Source organism: Drosophila biarmipes, chromosome 3L (assembly GCF_025231255.1).
Source record: "Drosophila biarmipes strain raj3 chromosome 3L, RU_DBia_V1.1, whole genome shotgun sequence".
Classification (NCBI taxonomy): domain Eukaryota; kingdom Metazoa; phylum Arthropoda; class Insecta; order Diptera; family Drosophilidae; genus Drosophila; species Drosophila biarmipes.
In genome coordinates, this window is record NC_066613.1 from 5,157,894 (window position 1) to 5,176,775 (window position 18,882).

General features: G+C 41.2%; 1 non-coding gene across 1 annotated transcript; it reads left to right on the forward strand.

The window, feature by feature from the left end:
• Positions 1-18,083: 18,083 nt before the first annotated feature.
• Positions 18,084-18,155, forward strand: Trnac-gca (transfer RNA cysteine (anticodon GCA)). Its single transcript has one exon. It is a non-coding gene; the product is annotated as a tRNA-Cys (tRNA).
• Positions 18,156-18,882: the final 727 nt, after the last annotated feature.

Below are 18,882 nucleotides of genomic sequence, written 5' to 3' on the forward strand. Positions count from 1 at the left end.
TCCCTGTCCTCGGATCACCGTTCCTTTTTATGGGTCACCAGAGCGAGTGCCCACGGACAAAGCGGAATGAAAATATTTGTCTGTTGTGCGTTAGACATTTTCGATTGTGTAGGAATCGGATTGGACGATTGGAATGATGGGGATTTTGAATATGTGCTTAAAAGGGTGAAGCACTGAGAACCGTCGGAGTGTCTTCAAAGGAGGATAGGGAAGTTGACAGGTGTTTGACCGGCAGGAGTTCCATTATGACACCTTTATTTTATCGCAGTGGCTCGTAGAAACAAAAAGTTTGCAGATAAGGTATGTAGCCAAAATATGTAGCACGTCATGGACAGCGCTACCGATCCGCAGTGATCAGCAGTGATCGGCAATATAACAGTAATGGTTAGAAAACCTCGTAAAAGCAGCCATTCATTGCAATTAGATTTTGAGTACGTCTTTACTCGTAGAGTAAAAGAAGGAATGAAGATTTTCCGACCCTATACAGTTTATTTATATTCTGGATAAGGATCACTAGCCGAGTAGATTTAGCAATGTCCGTCTATCTGTCTGTCCGTATAAACGCTGAGATTTTGAAAACTATAAAATCTTGAAGGTTTGGATTTGGCATGCATCATGAGGTTCTAGGACAGCGTAAATTAATTTCAAAAGGGTGGCGTCGTTTTCTCTTGTTCTAATTATAAAGGTTAACGACCTGTGCTAGAGAAAAAATTTGTGGAAAACTATGGTAGATAAATATATACAAATATTTAAAAGATCTTTAGCAAGACTTGAGCCTTTTGAAAGTGGCACCATCATTTATTCAACAATACTTTGTAGGGTACGAACGAACATTTGGTATGGGTATGACGATTTGATTTGTGTATTACATTTTCCACAACTAGAAAGGAAGCTAACTTTGGCAAGATGAAGTTTGTTTACCCTTTCAGTTATACGAAATAATCAATGTTAGTAACACCATGTTCAATTTTTAAAAATTGTTGCTATATTCAGTGATATTAAAAAAAAAACAAATACTTATATGTTAAAGTCATACTATTTTTATTATATAATTTATAATTATATAATTTATATGCATTAAAATACAAAAAATGATATTCCAATCATATAAGATATGTCAAAAAAGATTTAAGCCATAATTTGTTTTATATTTTTTCCCACCAATTGTCTGATTGTTCCTATAGCAGACGGACACACAGACGGACGGACAGGCGGACATGGCTAGATCGACTCGTCTAGTGATGATGTTCAAAAATATGTATACTTTATTGGGTCGGACACGTCTCCTTTACTGCGTTGAAAAAATCTGATGAAATCATAATAATCTCTGCAAGGGTATAAAAACAACATAAGAAAAAAATATATTTTTATACATATCCAATTCCAAGACACAAGGGAACATGGTACATACATTCATGCTCCTTTCATTCAATTTTTGATATGTTTTCGGAAGATGATACTCGTACGAACATGCAAGCATATAAACAGTCCAACAAACTCTTTAAACATTAAGTTGTTTTGTACAAAAAGTAGTATCGTACTATTTATTGTACTTTGACATATGAAAAATACATTTTGTGATTAAGTTACTAAACGCACACGAAATTTGTGGAAGATTTTCAGTCAAACTGCTGAAAACTTTGTCAATAAAAGCTCCCTTAACAACCGAGAGGAGGACGAAGATCATGACAGCCTTTGACGAAGTCAAGATTTAAATCAACTTATGAATGCTTTCAGCTGGTTAATCTTGAGACGGACGCAGGACGAGTACACAGCAGGGACGTGCCACCTAAACTTATCAGTTGACGTCCGGTGTGTGCCACAACAAGACAGGACAACACATCAGAAACCAGCAACCAGCAACAGAAACCAGCAAGCCGGCAACCAACAACCAAGAGCAGTGACAACAGGCCACCCACATGCACAGCCACGTTCACATCCACATCCACATCCACATAGAATGCCAGCCAATATCCTGCACAACATGGCGATACAGTGCAAACAATGCCGTCCCTCTCCCTTTCGGCCATGTAAACCAACTAATGAAACTGTCAACTGGCCACAGTCGGGACCGGGAAGCGGAAGGTGGATTGAGTTGAGAGCTGCCCGCTTTATCGGGCTGCCTTTCACGTTTTCACTCGCCCTCATGGCCACCCATCCGGCTGTCCAACCCGCTAACCCACCGCCCACCGCCCAACAACCACCGACGAGCAACAGGCTGATCCTCCGGAGCGGTCGGCTTCATTAAAAGAGCTCGCCTCCAAATTGATTGCCCAGTCGGCGTTTGATTAGCACTCGAAGGCTTAAAACTTATCGGCGCCCATCCACGTACACAGGGCCAAGACGCAGGAGCGGCTCCTTTCCAATTCGAAAATCCAATTTGGCCCGGACAATGGCTGGCTAGTGGGTGATTGAAAATTTCCATGTGCCGCGGTATTCTTAGCCCGGCCATAATCGCCGCTCAACCCCGCATCGCAGAGGGGCAGAGACTGAGCCCGAGACTGAGTCGGTTATGAAAATGGATTTTCCTGCCATTCACACACATATGTCTATTATGCATAAGCCCTCGTCTGCCCTTTCCTCGGTGGGCGGGCGTGGGGGCAGTCGCAAATCGGAACAGCTGTGTTCGGATGACTGTAGTTCCTATCAAAAATATTCCAGTCATTGCCCGCACCAGAATGGCCTATTTGAATTTTCTCTTTTTGCCGAGCTATGAATCAGCAGCAAATGTTCTGGCTGGGAGAACTCTTCTTGCCGAAAAGAATTTGCATTCAATTGTGTTTTTGGAAGCTAAGTTGAAGAACCGACGTTTAACACGTGTATTTTAATGTATTTTAGTACTTTACTCGGAAAATAAACGGCTTGGCCTGTTTCATAAATAGAAGTGATTTCAATCGGGTCAACCACACGGTCTCCAAAGATCTGGCATTGCCTAGAACCATTTTTCGGAGTTTGTTAAGAGAGATTCCACAGCTCGAAGGTCCGGCTTTAAGATCGAAGGACGTAAAGAGCATTTCCCGCACCAGAAACTCGTGTGTTGTGTGGGACTCAACCTTTGCGCGCATGCAAATTTATGACAGGTGGCAATGGGCTGCTGTGTTGTGCTGGTAACAAAGGCGGGGTGGGCGGAGTGGGCGGAGTGGGCGGGTGGGGTGGGTCCGTACATCGGATGTGTGCGGATATGTTTTGCCGCTCGAGTGAGCGTGTGTATGTGCGAGAGCTTTTTTCCGTGTGCTGCTTGTGTAAAATAAAAGAGTGGCTTTGTATGTTATGAGCAGGCGGTGGGGTTTTTTGTTTGGGTGGTTGAATCTGTCAACACGGGGCCGACACACACACCCTCACACAGGAAGCACTTGTTTGCTCATGTTTGTTGCATGTGTTTGACGTTAACGCGACACAATTAAGTCGCTGAAGTGCGCCTACACACAGGCGCACGGACATATAGCCACATAGACGTATGGACCCACGGACATATAGACACCCACCCACCAGCCAGCCATTACACATTTCAATTTTGAAGCGACAAGAGCGAGAGGGGCGAACAGCCGTCTCCCTCCGACAGAACTTTCTTAATGAAATTTCAATTTATCTTCATCTGCGAACGAGGGAGAAAGAAAGTACATGTGGGCATGCAAATTACATTCCCTATTTCGATTCTCTCTGGCTGCCATTCCACTCTCCGCTTTGCACTGCCATTTATAATTGAAGGCATTATATGCACACATTTTAATTACACGATTTGAAAGGATTATGATTATGATTACGATTATGCACATAAAATCTCCTGGGAATTTCACCGCAGCAAAAAGCTTTAAAGGCCGCCGAGCCCGGGGCTTTCGGCTTTCACTAGGTTGAGTGAAAGTTCCCTTGAAGCGAGGTAAGCGCTAGTGGGCTCTTCAAGGGAAATCAAGCTTGGCCTGATAATCAAGTGGCTGCATTGAGTGGTCATTATAACGCAGTCAATGCCATTGGCTGTGATGATGGTACTGATGGTTCTCCCTTACTACCACACCTTAAAGACGCTGTCCCTTTTCCAGGAAATGTTGAACCAATATGGAAAAGCGTATATAAAAATGAGTCCTAGTTTGTTGGAAGTGCTCCTTTGTAAGGCTCTTTAGAGTTAAAATTCTGAATAGGAAATGTTTATAAAATATGAATGATTGTTGTTTACTTTTAAATACTTTGCTTCACTGATATAGATCTCCTTTTTTAAAGAAACTTTGCTAAATTAAATGAGGTTACAAAAACGAGAATTAATAAAATCCAACCCAGATTTGTGTCAGTGCAGGTTCACAGCTTTCCTAGGCATGGCATGACTCATGAGGAGCGAAAGAATACCCGTCATCTAATTGCAACTTAAAACGGCCATCCGGCAACACATTGTCATTTAAAGCCAGATTTAAGCACACACATGTCTAATTAGCAGCTCATTAGCCAGCCCGTCGATGCAACACAATGTCGTTTTATCCGGCCAGCGAATGGCACTCCCAGTTCCCCGCCGAGGGGACTTGGGGGCGGTGGGCACGTGGAATAAATGCTTATCGGAAAAGTGCAGCAGCCGCAGGAGAAAAAGCATGGGAAGTGGAAAGCGATGGGGAACTGAAGTTTATTGTTTCAGGCGGGTGAAAATAAGTCCAATAGTGAGGAATTGCTGCCAGCGACCTTCCTTCGGCCATAATGACATTTTCAGTGGAGCATTGTGGAGCCAATGAATCAGTGTACCAATATCACACTGCCACAAATTTCAATGGAATACATGTTTTTCATCTACTGGTTAGTTTCACGTCACGTTTCACGTGATAAGTTAATAGCAAGTGATTGAAGAAAAAAATGGTGCATTTTTGAAAAAGTAATTACCAAATTCTTCTTTGTATGTATCTGCCTACGCATTGGTCTATGGAGCAAAAGCATTTATTGCAATGTTATTCTTTGTTTTTGCTACTTTTAAGTTTTCAGAGACAGGCAAGAAAAGTAGCAACTGATTATGCGACACAAACTTATTTAATTGCATTTTATTTATGAGTCGTAACATTAAATTGAATAAGCTTCATTTTTCCACGCAGGGTAAGGTTAAATACCTTAGTAATCTAATCACAAGAATAGATTCTGTAGAATCCATATAAGGAGTTCTAAGTAATTTAAACATTATGTCTCTGGAATTTTTGCATGTGCAAAAGACCCAGACCCACACCCACAACCACGCCCTGGAGGGGATCAGGAGCAGTAGCATGACCGAACCAACGGCTATCCGATAATAGGGCCAATGAATGCCACATGCAAATGGCCAAAGCTCTGCCCTTCTGCTATTATTGTGGCTGCTGGTCGTTGGTGACTGTGTGGCAGCAATTTCCAATTATCGATAAATAACTGAAGTGAAGAGTTGACAAACTTATTGTCATAAAAAATGGCTTGTAAATTCAGCAGCTGTGCATCCGATGGTGATGAGGACGACGCCGCCGGTCAGGCACGTTACAAAGAGAACACGAGGAATATGAAAGCCCGTGAGGGGAACATGAGGTCGAATTGGAAATACGCTGTTAATCAAATTTAAGATATTTAAAAGCTTATATAATACGTTAAATACTCTTTAAAAAACTTTTCTGTAAATCTATTTTTATAGTTCGGTTGTCGGGCTTCAAAACAAGCCGAGGAGTGGGAAAAGATCTAGCAACCAAGTACTTTAAGTAATGCTTGAGAGCCAAGCCTGCATAAAAACACCTTTCTCTGTGGCTTGTATAAAAAATTGAAACTGGTCCGGAATATCAAAGGGCTATTGCACATCACGTCCAAAGGCGCCAGGAGCATATGGAGATGAGGTCACCCATAAACAGTTTCTTGCCCAGGATGAGGCAAATGAGTTAACAGGAAGTGGAGCGGAGGATATGGCAGCAGGACATTGCCAAGTCGATAAACAAAGAGGCAAACTTCGGACCTGGGTGAGGTCCTGTGCACATGAGCAGACGTTTTAATTTTATCGAACGGATGACAGGCTGCAGGACATCGCAGGACGTCGCAGGACACCGACCGGACGAGCCAGGACCAACATCGGGCCTCTCGATTGAGCACGCTTGGTGGCGCAAATAAGTCCAGTCCGGTCCGGAGGAGGCGTTGCCCATCGGACAATGACAAAACCGTATTGGAATCTGTGGGAAAAGCAGCAGAAAGGAAACAGCGCCCACATATGAGGCGGGTGCTGTTGGGCGGGGAGTGCATTTTACAAGCCGCTGCTCCTTAATTTAAATATGTTTCAATGCACAAAGCTAAATTAAAATGTATTTATAAAGCACAAAGGTGGGTGGCCGCAAAAGCAGAGCGCGCCAACGAGCAGGAACAACCCTTTTAATGACTATTTTTATCAATATGCGCGCGCTCACCTTGCGAGTGCTCAGCTAGCGTTAAGTACAAAATCCTTTAATAAGGCCCAACCCGTGTTACCCAGATCCGCCCCACGCCCCAGCCCCACGGCCCGCGTCCCTCCTACTGCCACTTCCTGTTTGTGTGCTCTTGCTTCATTAAACCAGCCCTCCCGCATCCGTTCACTAAACAGTGTCAACCGCGAAGCCAAACCAAAGTCCCGCTTTTGCGTCCAAAGCAGCCGCACATTTTTGGACACTCGCACGGCGGGGGTCCGGGATGGGGGCCACGGTCTGGGGGCTAGGGCTTCCCAGTCCCGCGGGTAATTAGCGGGCGAAATTGGGGGACGGAATTGTTCCCACAGACAAAACGGTTCTGCGGTGGATGCGTGTATCTACGCTGGAGATTGAAGGAACAGTTGGGAATATTACGCCTTAACTTTTGCTAAGCAATGTTTTGGGGGTTTGGGTATTTGAATTTTGAAGGATTTTATATATCAAGTTTTAAACCAAGTCCTATCATCGTTGCTTCTTTCTTAAACAACTGTAAAGGTTGAATCCTTATTTTACGTAATCCCATGTGTTACAACGGATTTTTTCTTTGCAACAACTTAATAATTTATTATTATTACATATATTATATGTAAACACATTAATTATAACAATTCTGCTATAATAATTGCAACAATTTATAGCTTCGGTGCTTGTTATTATTATTATTTTTTTTATATTTTTAAAAATGTTGAATTAAATTTTTTAAAAATCAGAAGACTCTAACTCTAGCGGTCAGAGAAATAATGAAATAATTATATTTTTACTATCACTAAAGCAAGTCACAATGCTTAAAAATGTCACATGCTGTTGCTAACGTTGATTACTTCTTATAACTGCAAGGGTATACGAACTTCGGCTTGCCGAAGTTAACTTCCTTTCTTGTTTCATATTTTTTCCCACAAATTTTCCGATCGTTCCTATGGCAGCTTTATGTTGTTAAGCAAGACGTGGGCGTTAGAGTGGGCGCATTTTTAGGTCAGTCGATAGGTATTGATGAGACAAACACATTCCGGTAAAAATTTTGTTTTTATCATAAAAACTGTAAGCGCTACAGATTTTAGCGGATTGTGGGCGTTAGAGTGGGCGTGGCACCCCGCTGAAAAAATTGCGCTGCGTAGGATGCCCAGGAATCTGCATGCCATATTAATATTCTAGCTCTTATAGTTTCCGAGATCTTTGCGTTCATACGGACGGACGGACAGACGGATCGACTTGACTAGTTTAGCGGATCAAGAATATATATACTTTATGGGGTCGGAAACGTCTCCTTCAATGCGTAGCAAGCTTCTGACTGAAATCATTATACCCTCTGCAATGACATAACAAGAATAACACCTATAATAGAGTTTCGAGGCACTCTCTAGCAGGAACCCGTTTCTCTGTTTCAAAATTTATAAAACAAAATTTCTTTGGCATTACTTTTGACCCAAACCCCACGACCTCTAACGGACGTAAGCAGCGCTACTGACCATGCCAATCATTGGTAGGATTCAAAACATTTGGACAGGTATTGATCAATAAAACAAATTTAAATGTACACTGAAATCAAATCCGTAGAAGTGTAAGCTATAGAAAGACTTTAGCTTGCGAAGGCGTACACAAAGGAATGAAAATTTACAGTGATCGTCTGATACCGAAAGTTATCGCAAAAACTAAAATGAATTGTTTGGGAGAAAGAGCGGTACAAGTTTAAAAGGGAAAAGTTATATAGTTTTATGTGTTGAGTCCGGGGGGATAAATACCCCTAATTGCATTCTCATATGACGTGTTGAATGACACCTTTGTTAAAACGGGATACTCCGTTCAAAAGTAATACGCTTATTAAGATTTTGGGGGATTTCTCAAAATGTTTTCAAAATGTTATTTGGTTTTCAGTTTATCAGTTTGTCCCAAAACGTTATTTTGGGGTCCTGAAAATTCTAGACGATGTTAAACAAATTAAGAAAATGTCTTTATTTAGTAGGTCGTAAAATAAATTTTCGTCACACAAGTTAGTATCAGATCTTTTTCGTTCGATGTACCTTATACAAAGTTTCTTACTTATTTAGTTGCCGAGATCTCAGCGCTCAAACGTTTAATATTTCTACAGCCGTTTCATTTAAAAAAAAAAAAACAAGGTAATACGCTATATGCGAATGAAGCTACTGTAAGATACTAATTACTCAGTAAAAGGTAGTACGAGGGGGAAGCTAAAGATATTTTTTCAGTTAATTAGCTTTATCGGCAGCGTCACCTTGCGCATTCTTAAGCCACCTAGCCTATATCACCTCTTAGTGAAAACAGCCTCGTCTGATCTTAATCATTTTTGGCATGAAAATGGGTATTAAGATTAAGAACCTCATTTAAGCTTTTCAAATAATTTCAAAATGTGGGCTCTAGTGTTAGTGTAAGTGTTTTGATCGTTTGTATGCGTTAGACTGGGCGTAGGACTTCGCTGAAACTAACTTGCGCTAAGCAGGAGGCCCAAGATTCGCTCCTATAGTTTACTAGATTTAAGCGTTCATACGAACATAAATCAAGATTATACATAAACTATGGGGTAAGTAAAGTCATCTTAAAAAGTCAAAGAAGACAGGAGGCCTACATGTTGACTATGGCGTTCTTTTTTGTTTTTAGTCAAAATAAGTTTTTTTTTTTGTAGCGAGAATCTGTTTTGAAGTAGTTGTAAATGCATAACTAATCATTGCAAAATGTGCATCAATAGCCCATCAGTTCCAAGCGAGTTCTGAGGTAATTGCCGTCAGAAACTTTACTCAATGGGAATAAAGCCGTGGACGGAGGAGTTCAACTAACGCAGCCAAACCAAACAGATTCATCCCCACAATTAGCACCAAATCAACATCGATCCATGGCTTGCCCAACCCCTCTTCCAAGACCATCCTGCAGTTGGACCCGGCGACTTTACACTGCAGCTATACACTTAGCATAAACTTACCATAAACATAGTAATCGAACCTTACAGATTTCCGATTTATTTGTAATTGAAACTTTAGGCTTCTCCGATTCCAGAAAATAATTCCTATTGAATCAATTGCTTGCATTAACATTTCTAAAGTTTTTAATCATTATTTCGGGTGCAGATTTGGAAACTACTCGGATATCAGAAAATATCAAATTAAAATCGGATTTGTAGTAGTTTTAGGGTTTCCCCTGTCCAGATGAAGGCCAATATTTTCCGACTTTTAAGACAGTTTTTCGGAATTGTTCCGAGTGCAGAATCGAAAAGGAATGCGGGCCCTGCAGATGTGGTTCACTTTACGGACGCTGGACTTGAAAAGCCGCTGCAGAGTCAGGTTGAGAGCCAGAACCGGAATTAGCATCAGGATCGGACTTGGCCAGGAAGTGTGGGCCTGGCTAGAACAAGCTGAACAAGCGGCTTCGTGGCCGTTTAGGTTTATTTCTCTTTGATGATGATGAAGGCATGTTTTGCGCGACCATTGAAGCATGCAATGGACTGGCTCACTCCAGCAAACAGCAGAACCAGAGGCGAAGGCAAAGAAAAACGGGGTGGCTGGATGGATGAATGAATGCGCGCTTGAATAGTTTGCCTACTCCTCTCTGGAAACTTTGGGGCAACTCCTTTCCTTTGCTGCAATCATTTGCGCAGCGGAAAAAATTTACTTTCAGTGGCTTCATAATAATCAAGCTTAAGGTTTCCCCCATTCGAAATAATTTTCCTTTATTTTGATATTTTTGCCGACCAGCCCAGATGAGAAAATTCGAAAAAGGCCAACTCAGCTCCCAACGAAATTGAATTAGAGTAGAAATTTAAATGGCAAAAGCCAAGCCAAAAGGAGGGAAACGACAAAAAATGGGAGAGCAGGAGGAGGCACGTAGCAGTTTGGCTGGCCGTCCTTGTTTGTATATTATTTATTTTAATGATTGTGATTACCCGAAAGGAGCCCACAACCAAACTCAACTGGGCGGATCCCAGTTTTCTCTTTTTTGTGGCCCAAAAAGCTCAGCCCAAAAGCGTGCTAGGAAATCATTTGAGAATTGCTTCGCTAGGTGGAAACGGGCGGGAGGTCGGTTTTCAGTTGGGCATGCCAACTTAAACTTTGATGGTTGAATGCGAAACCATGTGAAATATTAAGGGCTAATTTGTCACGAAAGGGACAAGCAAAGGGGTAGCCAGCGGAGATTGGTATGCAATTTCTTAACCAACAATAAACCAAGTAAACACAGAAGGGAAAAGAGTAATGGATGTATTCGAACATCCAAATTGTGCTGGGGCAGGCAATGTACCGAAAAAAAGCTTTGTGCATGATCAAGTAATTATATGTGTAAATCTTTAACAAATCATGACATGTTTACTCGAAACTAAAAAAAAGTCCAGTTCGTCCAACAAAACTATTAAAATTTACAACAATTGACTGACTTATACCGCAGTCATAAAACATTCTACTTTCTTAAAGTATGTGGCACGTAAAAAACACCTTTCTACCTAATTCTATAGTCGCATGCCTTGACTATAAAATACCCGTTACTAAAGGAAGTGTAAGAGTGTAGAGGGAGATGGAGTTATGAAAGCGGCAAAGGGACTGTTCCCAATTTTTCTCAGTGACAGACAGATAGAACCCATTTAGGGTCGAAAACGCTTCCTTTTGTAAGAGAGATTCGTGACATAACCTTCAGATATATCTAGTAAGTGTACGTGTTTACAAACATTTTTGTTTTTAATATTTAGCTTTAAATACTGCTGGATTATTAAAGCCATTTTCTAAAACAGTGGTCGGCTTGGAGGTTCTGTGCAGACATTTTTTATATAAAAGCAAATTCTTTAAAATGGTATATCATACCTCTACAAAAGTCTTTAAAATATTTGAATGGTCGTGCCTGCCATATCTTTCCGACAAAAATATTCCCCACAATGGGTCTCAATGAACATTCAACAAATGTTTAGTACTTGCCCAAAGCATTTTATGATTACAGACACATCATAAAAACCCAATTTATACCAGTCACGCCTCCACACCGACGGCAAACATTTCCACGGCCCGCTCTCCATGGATATTGACTGAAATCTCAGCTGCGGAAATATTGAAATCTAAAAAGCAAATAATTTAATTCGTTTAAACTTTCAGCCTGAGTCAGGATCAGGATAGCGACAGGTAGTGGAGGCGGGGGTCTGGGACTGGGGCTGGGTCTGGCACTGGGGCGGAGGCATAAAGGACGACATAGACAAGCTCCGCTGCTGTTGCCTCACATCCGGGAACGTGGGCGGGCGGCGGAGGTGGGTGACTGTGGGCGGGGGAGGAAGCCACAGCCGCCATCAAATTTGAATTCGCAAAATGGGAATTAGGGGAAGGGACGCTGGTGGGGAACTGGCTGCAGGGGTGTTTCTGTCACGCATTAACTAGGAGCTGGGGCAGGCAGCCCCCGCCCCACAAGACACTCAACGTTTTTAGCGCAAGCTGTCAAGGCACAGGAAACACAGGACACAGGAGACAGGGAGGGACACGCCGGCTGCCAAACACTGGGAACATTTATTTCTAAATCACACATTTCTGAGACTGGGTTGGTATTCTTTTTGATCTAAACTATTTTCGCAGAAATCAGTAATTTATTTAATGCACCCAAGAAATCTTAAGAAACTTAAAATATCTTAAAATGTAAGCTATAGTACAGTTTTAATTTTAAATAACAAAATAATGTGCTTTCAACATTGACATTGAGCTTAAATAGATATTATTTACTAAGGTTTTTCAAGTACCAAAAAGAGAGCGGTAAAACCATTTCCACCTATGAACTATAGAAGTATCCTGTGCTAAGTATAGATTATTCTCTTAAAATGAAAACTCTCAGGAATAATCACGAGCTTTTCTCTAGGTGTGTGCGTTTTCTGGATGGAGCGGACAGCCCATGTCTGTCTCTCCTGTCTCATTTGCTTTCAATTTTTATTTGCCGTGTTACAACCACCAACGGAGAAAGGAGATAGGAGAAAAGAGACTGGAGAACGGCAAAGAGAACAAGCAAACGGGGCTAAGAGCGGGGAACTACAACAAAGTTGCCCGTGAGGCATTTGACGCGTCGCAGAGTTTGCCTCTAAATGCTTTTGGGCCAGCACTTTAGTGGAGAAGTGGGGAGGACGGCGGGCCGGGGATGTGCGGCTCGGGCGAGGCATTGTTGGGACCTGGACAGGTCCTGCTGCTCCTGCGGCTGCTCCTTCCCGGCAGGCCGCTTTACTTGGGCAGATAATTTTCACGGTTGTGTTTTTATAATGATGATGTGAAAATTCCGTGGGTTTTTATGGTGCACGGACGGTGGGCGTGTCTGACCGGGATTTGTTGTGACACTTTTTGTAGCCAACATTCTATATAGTTTGTCATATTTCGGGGATGAAAGTGGCGCACGATGTGGGCGAAATACATCCTTCCAAAAGTGGTCAATTAAAATTCATAAAAAATGAAGGACATTCGGGGTAAGCTTTATAAACGTTCCCCAGGAGTGGTGGTTTTTAGTGATGGATAATACGCTCTTGTAGATATTAATATAATTTACATAATCAAATAATAAACAAAAAAAATATAGTTTAACCCAGAATCTTGGCACGACTGTTCTATAAATTACCTAAATATATTTTAAGATTTTGATTTTTTTATCTTGACGCCTCACAGAAATTCCACAGATATCAACTTCCCGAATCTCCCTCCGCCACCTTCAAATTCTTTCCCAAAGTTGGTCACCAACCACTCAACTTGAGGGGTCTCGACCTGGCTAACTTCTCCGTTTACATGCCATCAGGATCTTTCAAATTTTATAACCTCCCCTGCTCCGGGTGAGTTTTGATTACCGTTTGAGGAGCTGCATTCGAAATCAGTTTTAGTTTGCATATCCTTTAGCGCAGAAAGCGGAATCGAAATTGAATTTTCGATGGAACCGACACTTTGATGTTGCTGTTGTCGTTCCTAAACAAGGATAAACAACAGGACAAAGCACAGGACACTTATCGCTTTTGGGGCGTTTAAGGACTGGGACGCAAGTGTCCTGCGATTCCTGGCTTTCTGATTTGTCCCCGTTTGATTGACTGACTGACTAACTGAATGCGTGAGTGCATGACTGACGGGCTGACTGAGTGATTGACTGATTGCCCTCGCATGTCCTGCCCCATGTCAGCCAGCTCGTTCTCCCTCTTTCTCGGCCGCCGTGCAGAATGCCTGCGGCCCGTTTAAGATGGCCGGGCTAAAAAGCTTTTTTGTGATAATCGCAGTGTCAATTTTAATCTAATGCTTGGTTTTGGGCGGAGGTTCCTTTTATTTTTTTTATCAGTCTTAAAGAAAACAAATGTGAAGGAAAAATAATACAAAATATTTTTTTTTGTGCTAATATTTATTTAAGCGTTGATCAGCCAACTTAATGGCTATATAACGCATGGAAATACCAAAAGGAAAAATATCATATCAACCAATTTATAACAGAAACAGTTCTACATTATTCTTATTTGTATCTTCTACTTCCTGCCATGCCCACAAAGCTAAACCCCACAAGCGTGATGGTTCTGATGGCACATGACAAATAGACAAACTTATTCACTTTGAGTTCCTCAAAACAATTGAAAATTGTCATTTTTATTAACCATGCCCCATACCCAAAATATTATGTTTTTTTGAGTTCCCATTTATAAATGTCGAATTAAGTGAATACGGTTTATAAGCAACGATGTAAATAATTACATAATAATTAAAATTTTGTAACACAGTGTTATCAATACCCATGTGATACCCATAAGAGCATCGATTAAAATGTTAAAATATGCAATAATTTGCAAATTCAAGATTGCAAATCGGCTGATAACACTAGAACAGCACCAAGCCGCTATAGGGGGCGCTAAAGGCTAGGCGGCGCTAAGTCTAAGTGGCGATACAGCCTAGGTAACAGTTGCTTTGCTTCAGAGTAACGGATATCTAACACTCGAATCCATCGACTGTAGCGTTTTTACTTGTTTCCTATCACAACTGTCGGTCACCAGACTCTGTCAGTTTAATCTTAAAATTTATCCAATTTTAACATTGAACAAGTAAATAACTCACACAATTTTAAAGGTACCAAAGAAAAACTTTGGCAATCGTAGTGGCGAAGCCGGCAAGAGCGTGCGGACAACTACTATTTATACCCCCAGAATTAAAAAACTACTATGATGGTCCGATCGTCCAAACAATTTATACACCAACCGTATCTCAAGAACTTTAAAAATATGAATATGAATGAAATAAAAATGTAAAACGAAATTAAGAAAACTGGAGCTGCTGGATGCCGTAGAGGTAAATGCCCCCGGCTTTTAACTTAGTCCGATATCCGATGTCCCTTTTAAAGTAATTCCAAGATTTGTATTCCCTAAAATAAAAAAGTTTATCCCTTTGTTTGTGAGTTTGTATGCATCCCATCTTAGTTCTAGGATTTTGGGAACCCTATGGGTGTATGAAGTAGTTCGAGATATACAAATTTTGTTCTACGTCTGTTGGAAAAACCCGATAGTTTAACGGAAAAAAAAAATTTTAAATGGTAATAATTTCTAAACAACTAATGCTACTAATCTCTTAAAGGAATGAGAGCATTTAAGAAAGTGTATTAATTTAGTCAAATAAACAAGAATTATTCTTCACTAAAGTCGATATCAGAACTTTTGTAAGTTGAGGATGCGCGATCGCCACGACCCCTTACCTCGTTATGAGGTGTTTTCGTTTGATAATAGATTTAGAGTTATGACAAAAAGTTATATTTTGAAACCACTTTTTGCCTATTTTCTCAAAATTGAATCGAAGGATTTATTTTCAAATTATAAATCGTATAGCTCTTGAGATCACTCAACTTTTAATATCTAACACTTTTTGTCACAAAAATTACGGTTCTCATTCATTATATTCTCTTCAGTATGAAAAACATTTCATTGCTTACTTGCATGCCAGAACTATGCAACAGTAATTTGATAAAAACAAATTCTTATTAGATATTTTGTAATTAAAAGAGAATCTTTATATATTTAATATTATATATTTAAATTTAATATAATATATTTAATATTATTAATAACTTCTACTTGATACCTACTTTTCTATCACGAAATCCGATGTGCAATTTGAAGCATGAAATTTGAAAGCGTAATCGCAAACTGATAATGAACCTCCAGTGAAATTTTAATTACTATTGAAGGCTTTGGCTTCTGTTACCTATTTTACCAATTAAATTGGTAATTTTCCAATCCCTTCTCCCTATTTTATCTCCACTATACCCCTATCTCCATCCGCAGTTTAATATGCAAATTACTTTGTTTCTAATTAAAATAACTGTGCACTGCTTTTGGGGGTTCTCTGCGTTATTTTCACTGTTCCATTTATTTGGCTCTTTTCGAAAACACATTTCGACCATGCCCCAGCTTGGTCTGTTATCGTTTGCATTGCAGCAGCGGAGAATGGAAAACCGGAATAGCATTCCCAAAAGGGGGCGTGGCTCAGCCACCACAGAAGGTGAACGATTGTTGGCTTTGGGAATGCTTTCTCGTCTCGTTTTCTGTCGTCCGCTTTGAATTACAAAAATATTTTCCGCCAGAGTTGCCACACTTTGCGCACGTCAATTATAAAGTGCTTCCCAACTTCTAAGGGTTGACTTGGTCAAATTCGAGCAATTTATTTTAATTACAGTGTTGAGCCTTAATGAGCCTTTTATGAGTTTGGTTTGGGTGCTTGACTTAAGCCTGTCGACCGGATTAACGAAGGATAAAGTATGCTCACCAGAGATAAACTGCAATTTCTGAAAAGCTCTGTTGAGTTTAAAAAATATTTCTAGACTTTGTTTCAAAGGTTTTTTTTTTTTCGTTTTTAAAGATATTTTTTCTTTACATTGAGTATTTTTTAAACAAGTTCGTATAATCTTTTAGAATTTAAAAATCTACCGAGCGCCGAAAATGCAGAAAAATCTGAGTGAGTAAGATAAGAAGCAGTATGAACTGATTTTTCTTAAAGTCCCATACTCGGTTTCATTACAAACTGACTGTGCTTGTCCTGGAAAGCGTCAAGATCAAACTAATCGATATTCCTTTCAGTTTCATTGATAGCTAACTTATAATTAAAATTAAAGTTGAAATCTCCACGGCTATCAACCGCACACATTCAGAGACTTGCCGTTTAATCTAAGTAATTACTACTTTGCCTAAAAGCAATGGTTTAACAGCAAATAGGCCTAAGGGAGAGATATGGGGAATTCAGTGAAAGAATTCCATTTGGCAAATGCCTGGCAAATGCAGACAAAGCCAGCTAAGCCCCAAAACATCTGCAACAAATCAATTTTGCAAGAACTTTTCCACTTCGCCCACACATCGCATCCAATGCTGTGCAGTTAACTTCCAGCGAATTTTTATTGTTTTTGGTTTTTCGGATTTTGGTGATTTTCAGGAGGAACGAGGGCTTATCGATTAACTTTCGAATGAAGTGTGGGCACCAGAGGGGCGGAGCAACCAAATTGAGTTGACCTAAGTTGGTCCAGCCTGGCTCTGTTGCTGGCATAAGTGAGTCGAAGACTTCACTTTGTTTCTGATATATCAAAGGACTTTAAATCAAAATTCAATTACACTCGCCGCCACACCCCCGCACCGTAGAGCCCTTAAGAATGGGGGCCCAGCAAGGGGCTTGGCCAACCCCAGGCCCACCTGAGCATCAACACCATGGAGGGAAAGGTGTGGGTAAGGGTGAAGGGACGTCGATCGAAATTGTGTCGAGAGGAGCCGCCTGGCAGTGACAGAGTTCAGAGGCTTTTCAGGCTCACTTTGAAGTGTTTGATTGTAGCACTGGCACACCTACCCAGCTGCCACTTCCCATTTTCCATTCACCCCCACTGCATCAACACCCACCGAAATGAGAGCAGCCTTCTGCAAACAGAAGCGAATATCAATCCATGCAACATTTTGCATATTTAAATTAGCCAAAACCCAAAAATATCCCCCCGCCCACGGAAAGCCATAGCTCCCAGCTCTCCAGGCAAAATTACCAATTTTCAATTTCCACATGGCATTTACCGGAGGCTCTGCGGGATCCGCCGGGAGAAGGGGTTGGCTATGTCATGGCAAGCACTTACAACAACTTATAAATAGCCTGAGTCTGTGCAAATTTTCACATTAATTAAATTTCAGCAGCGACGACGACAACGCAACCAGAACAGAACATACCCAGACTAAGGGACGGGCAGGGGCCTTGCCACGACAACGTTGACATATTGAAGGAAAACGACAGATTTAGTACATAATATATAGACAATATATATGCGGTTCGCATGCAGACACAACAGAGAGAGAAATCACCTAGGGTTGCAAGCAAACAAAGCTCATGCATTCGGAAAAATGATCTTTCTTGTGAACGTAAAACGCCCTAAATTAATCTGTTTCTTTTTTTTGGAAATGGAACCTTTTATGTTGGTTTAGAGTGGTATACCCTTCAAACTTTACGCAAATCAATACAATCAATTGGCAGTTTACCTAGTTAAGACTAAAGACAGCAGTTTACCTAAAAGACTCTTGCGGAGATGAAGATGACATGTCCAACATTTTCTTACGACTAAGGAGTCAACATGATTGACAAGAAAACAAGGGGACAAAAACACAAAATGTACATAAGCTTGAATAGCAATTACTTCCAAACTACTACTACTACTAAGTTAAACGTATAAACAAAATACAATCTTTCAGTTGGGGGTATAGCTCAGGGGTAGAGCATTCGACTGCAGATCGAGAGGTCCCCGGTTCAAATCCGGGTGCCCCCTTCCTTATTTTAAGCGTTCTCGTTATTTTTCTTGCACACTAGAAGATATTTCTAGTGGATTCTCTTCTCGAGAAGTTTCCCACGAAAATGCTTCACATTTTCCTCAACTATTTCAGCGTCAAGCTCTCCATGCCCGATGAAGCTTAAAATGTTGCCATTGCCGTGGCATCATAAACCACTTCTCCTGGCCTGGGTTGCGTAAACATTTTCCACCCTGTGAGACTGTCCAAAAGGATGCCTAGCACAGTGGCTGTGATTTGGGGCTCTCTAGATACCTCTTTCATGACATTAAACCAAATGGGTGTTAGGGATTCGAAAACGGTTAGAAAAATCTTAGTAGATGCACAAAAAAGATTGCCCAAAATGCACATGGTAGGTGGGATACTCCGAGGTCTTGTAGCAGCAGATCCCTCCCAAAACTCTGCCTTTTCCACTGTGCCGGGAAGATGAACTGGTCGAGGACAGACCCAAGTTGTTGCCCCCAGCCCTGTGACGACTCTCGAGCGTTGTTGTGGTACTGAGGCCACTGCATTTGGCATAGAGCGGGAATCCCGTCCATCCGACCCGTCCCGCCTCCAAAGTGGCAGATGGCAAGGCGGAAGGATTGGGGGGCACTTAGGAGTGCCAGCGCTGTAGTTGTAGTTGTCGTTGTCGCCGTTCGCTGACGTGGTGTATTTATAGCCGAGATTTCTCTGCTTTTATTTTTCGCTGATTTTCTTTCTTCTCAG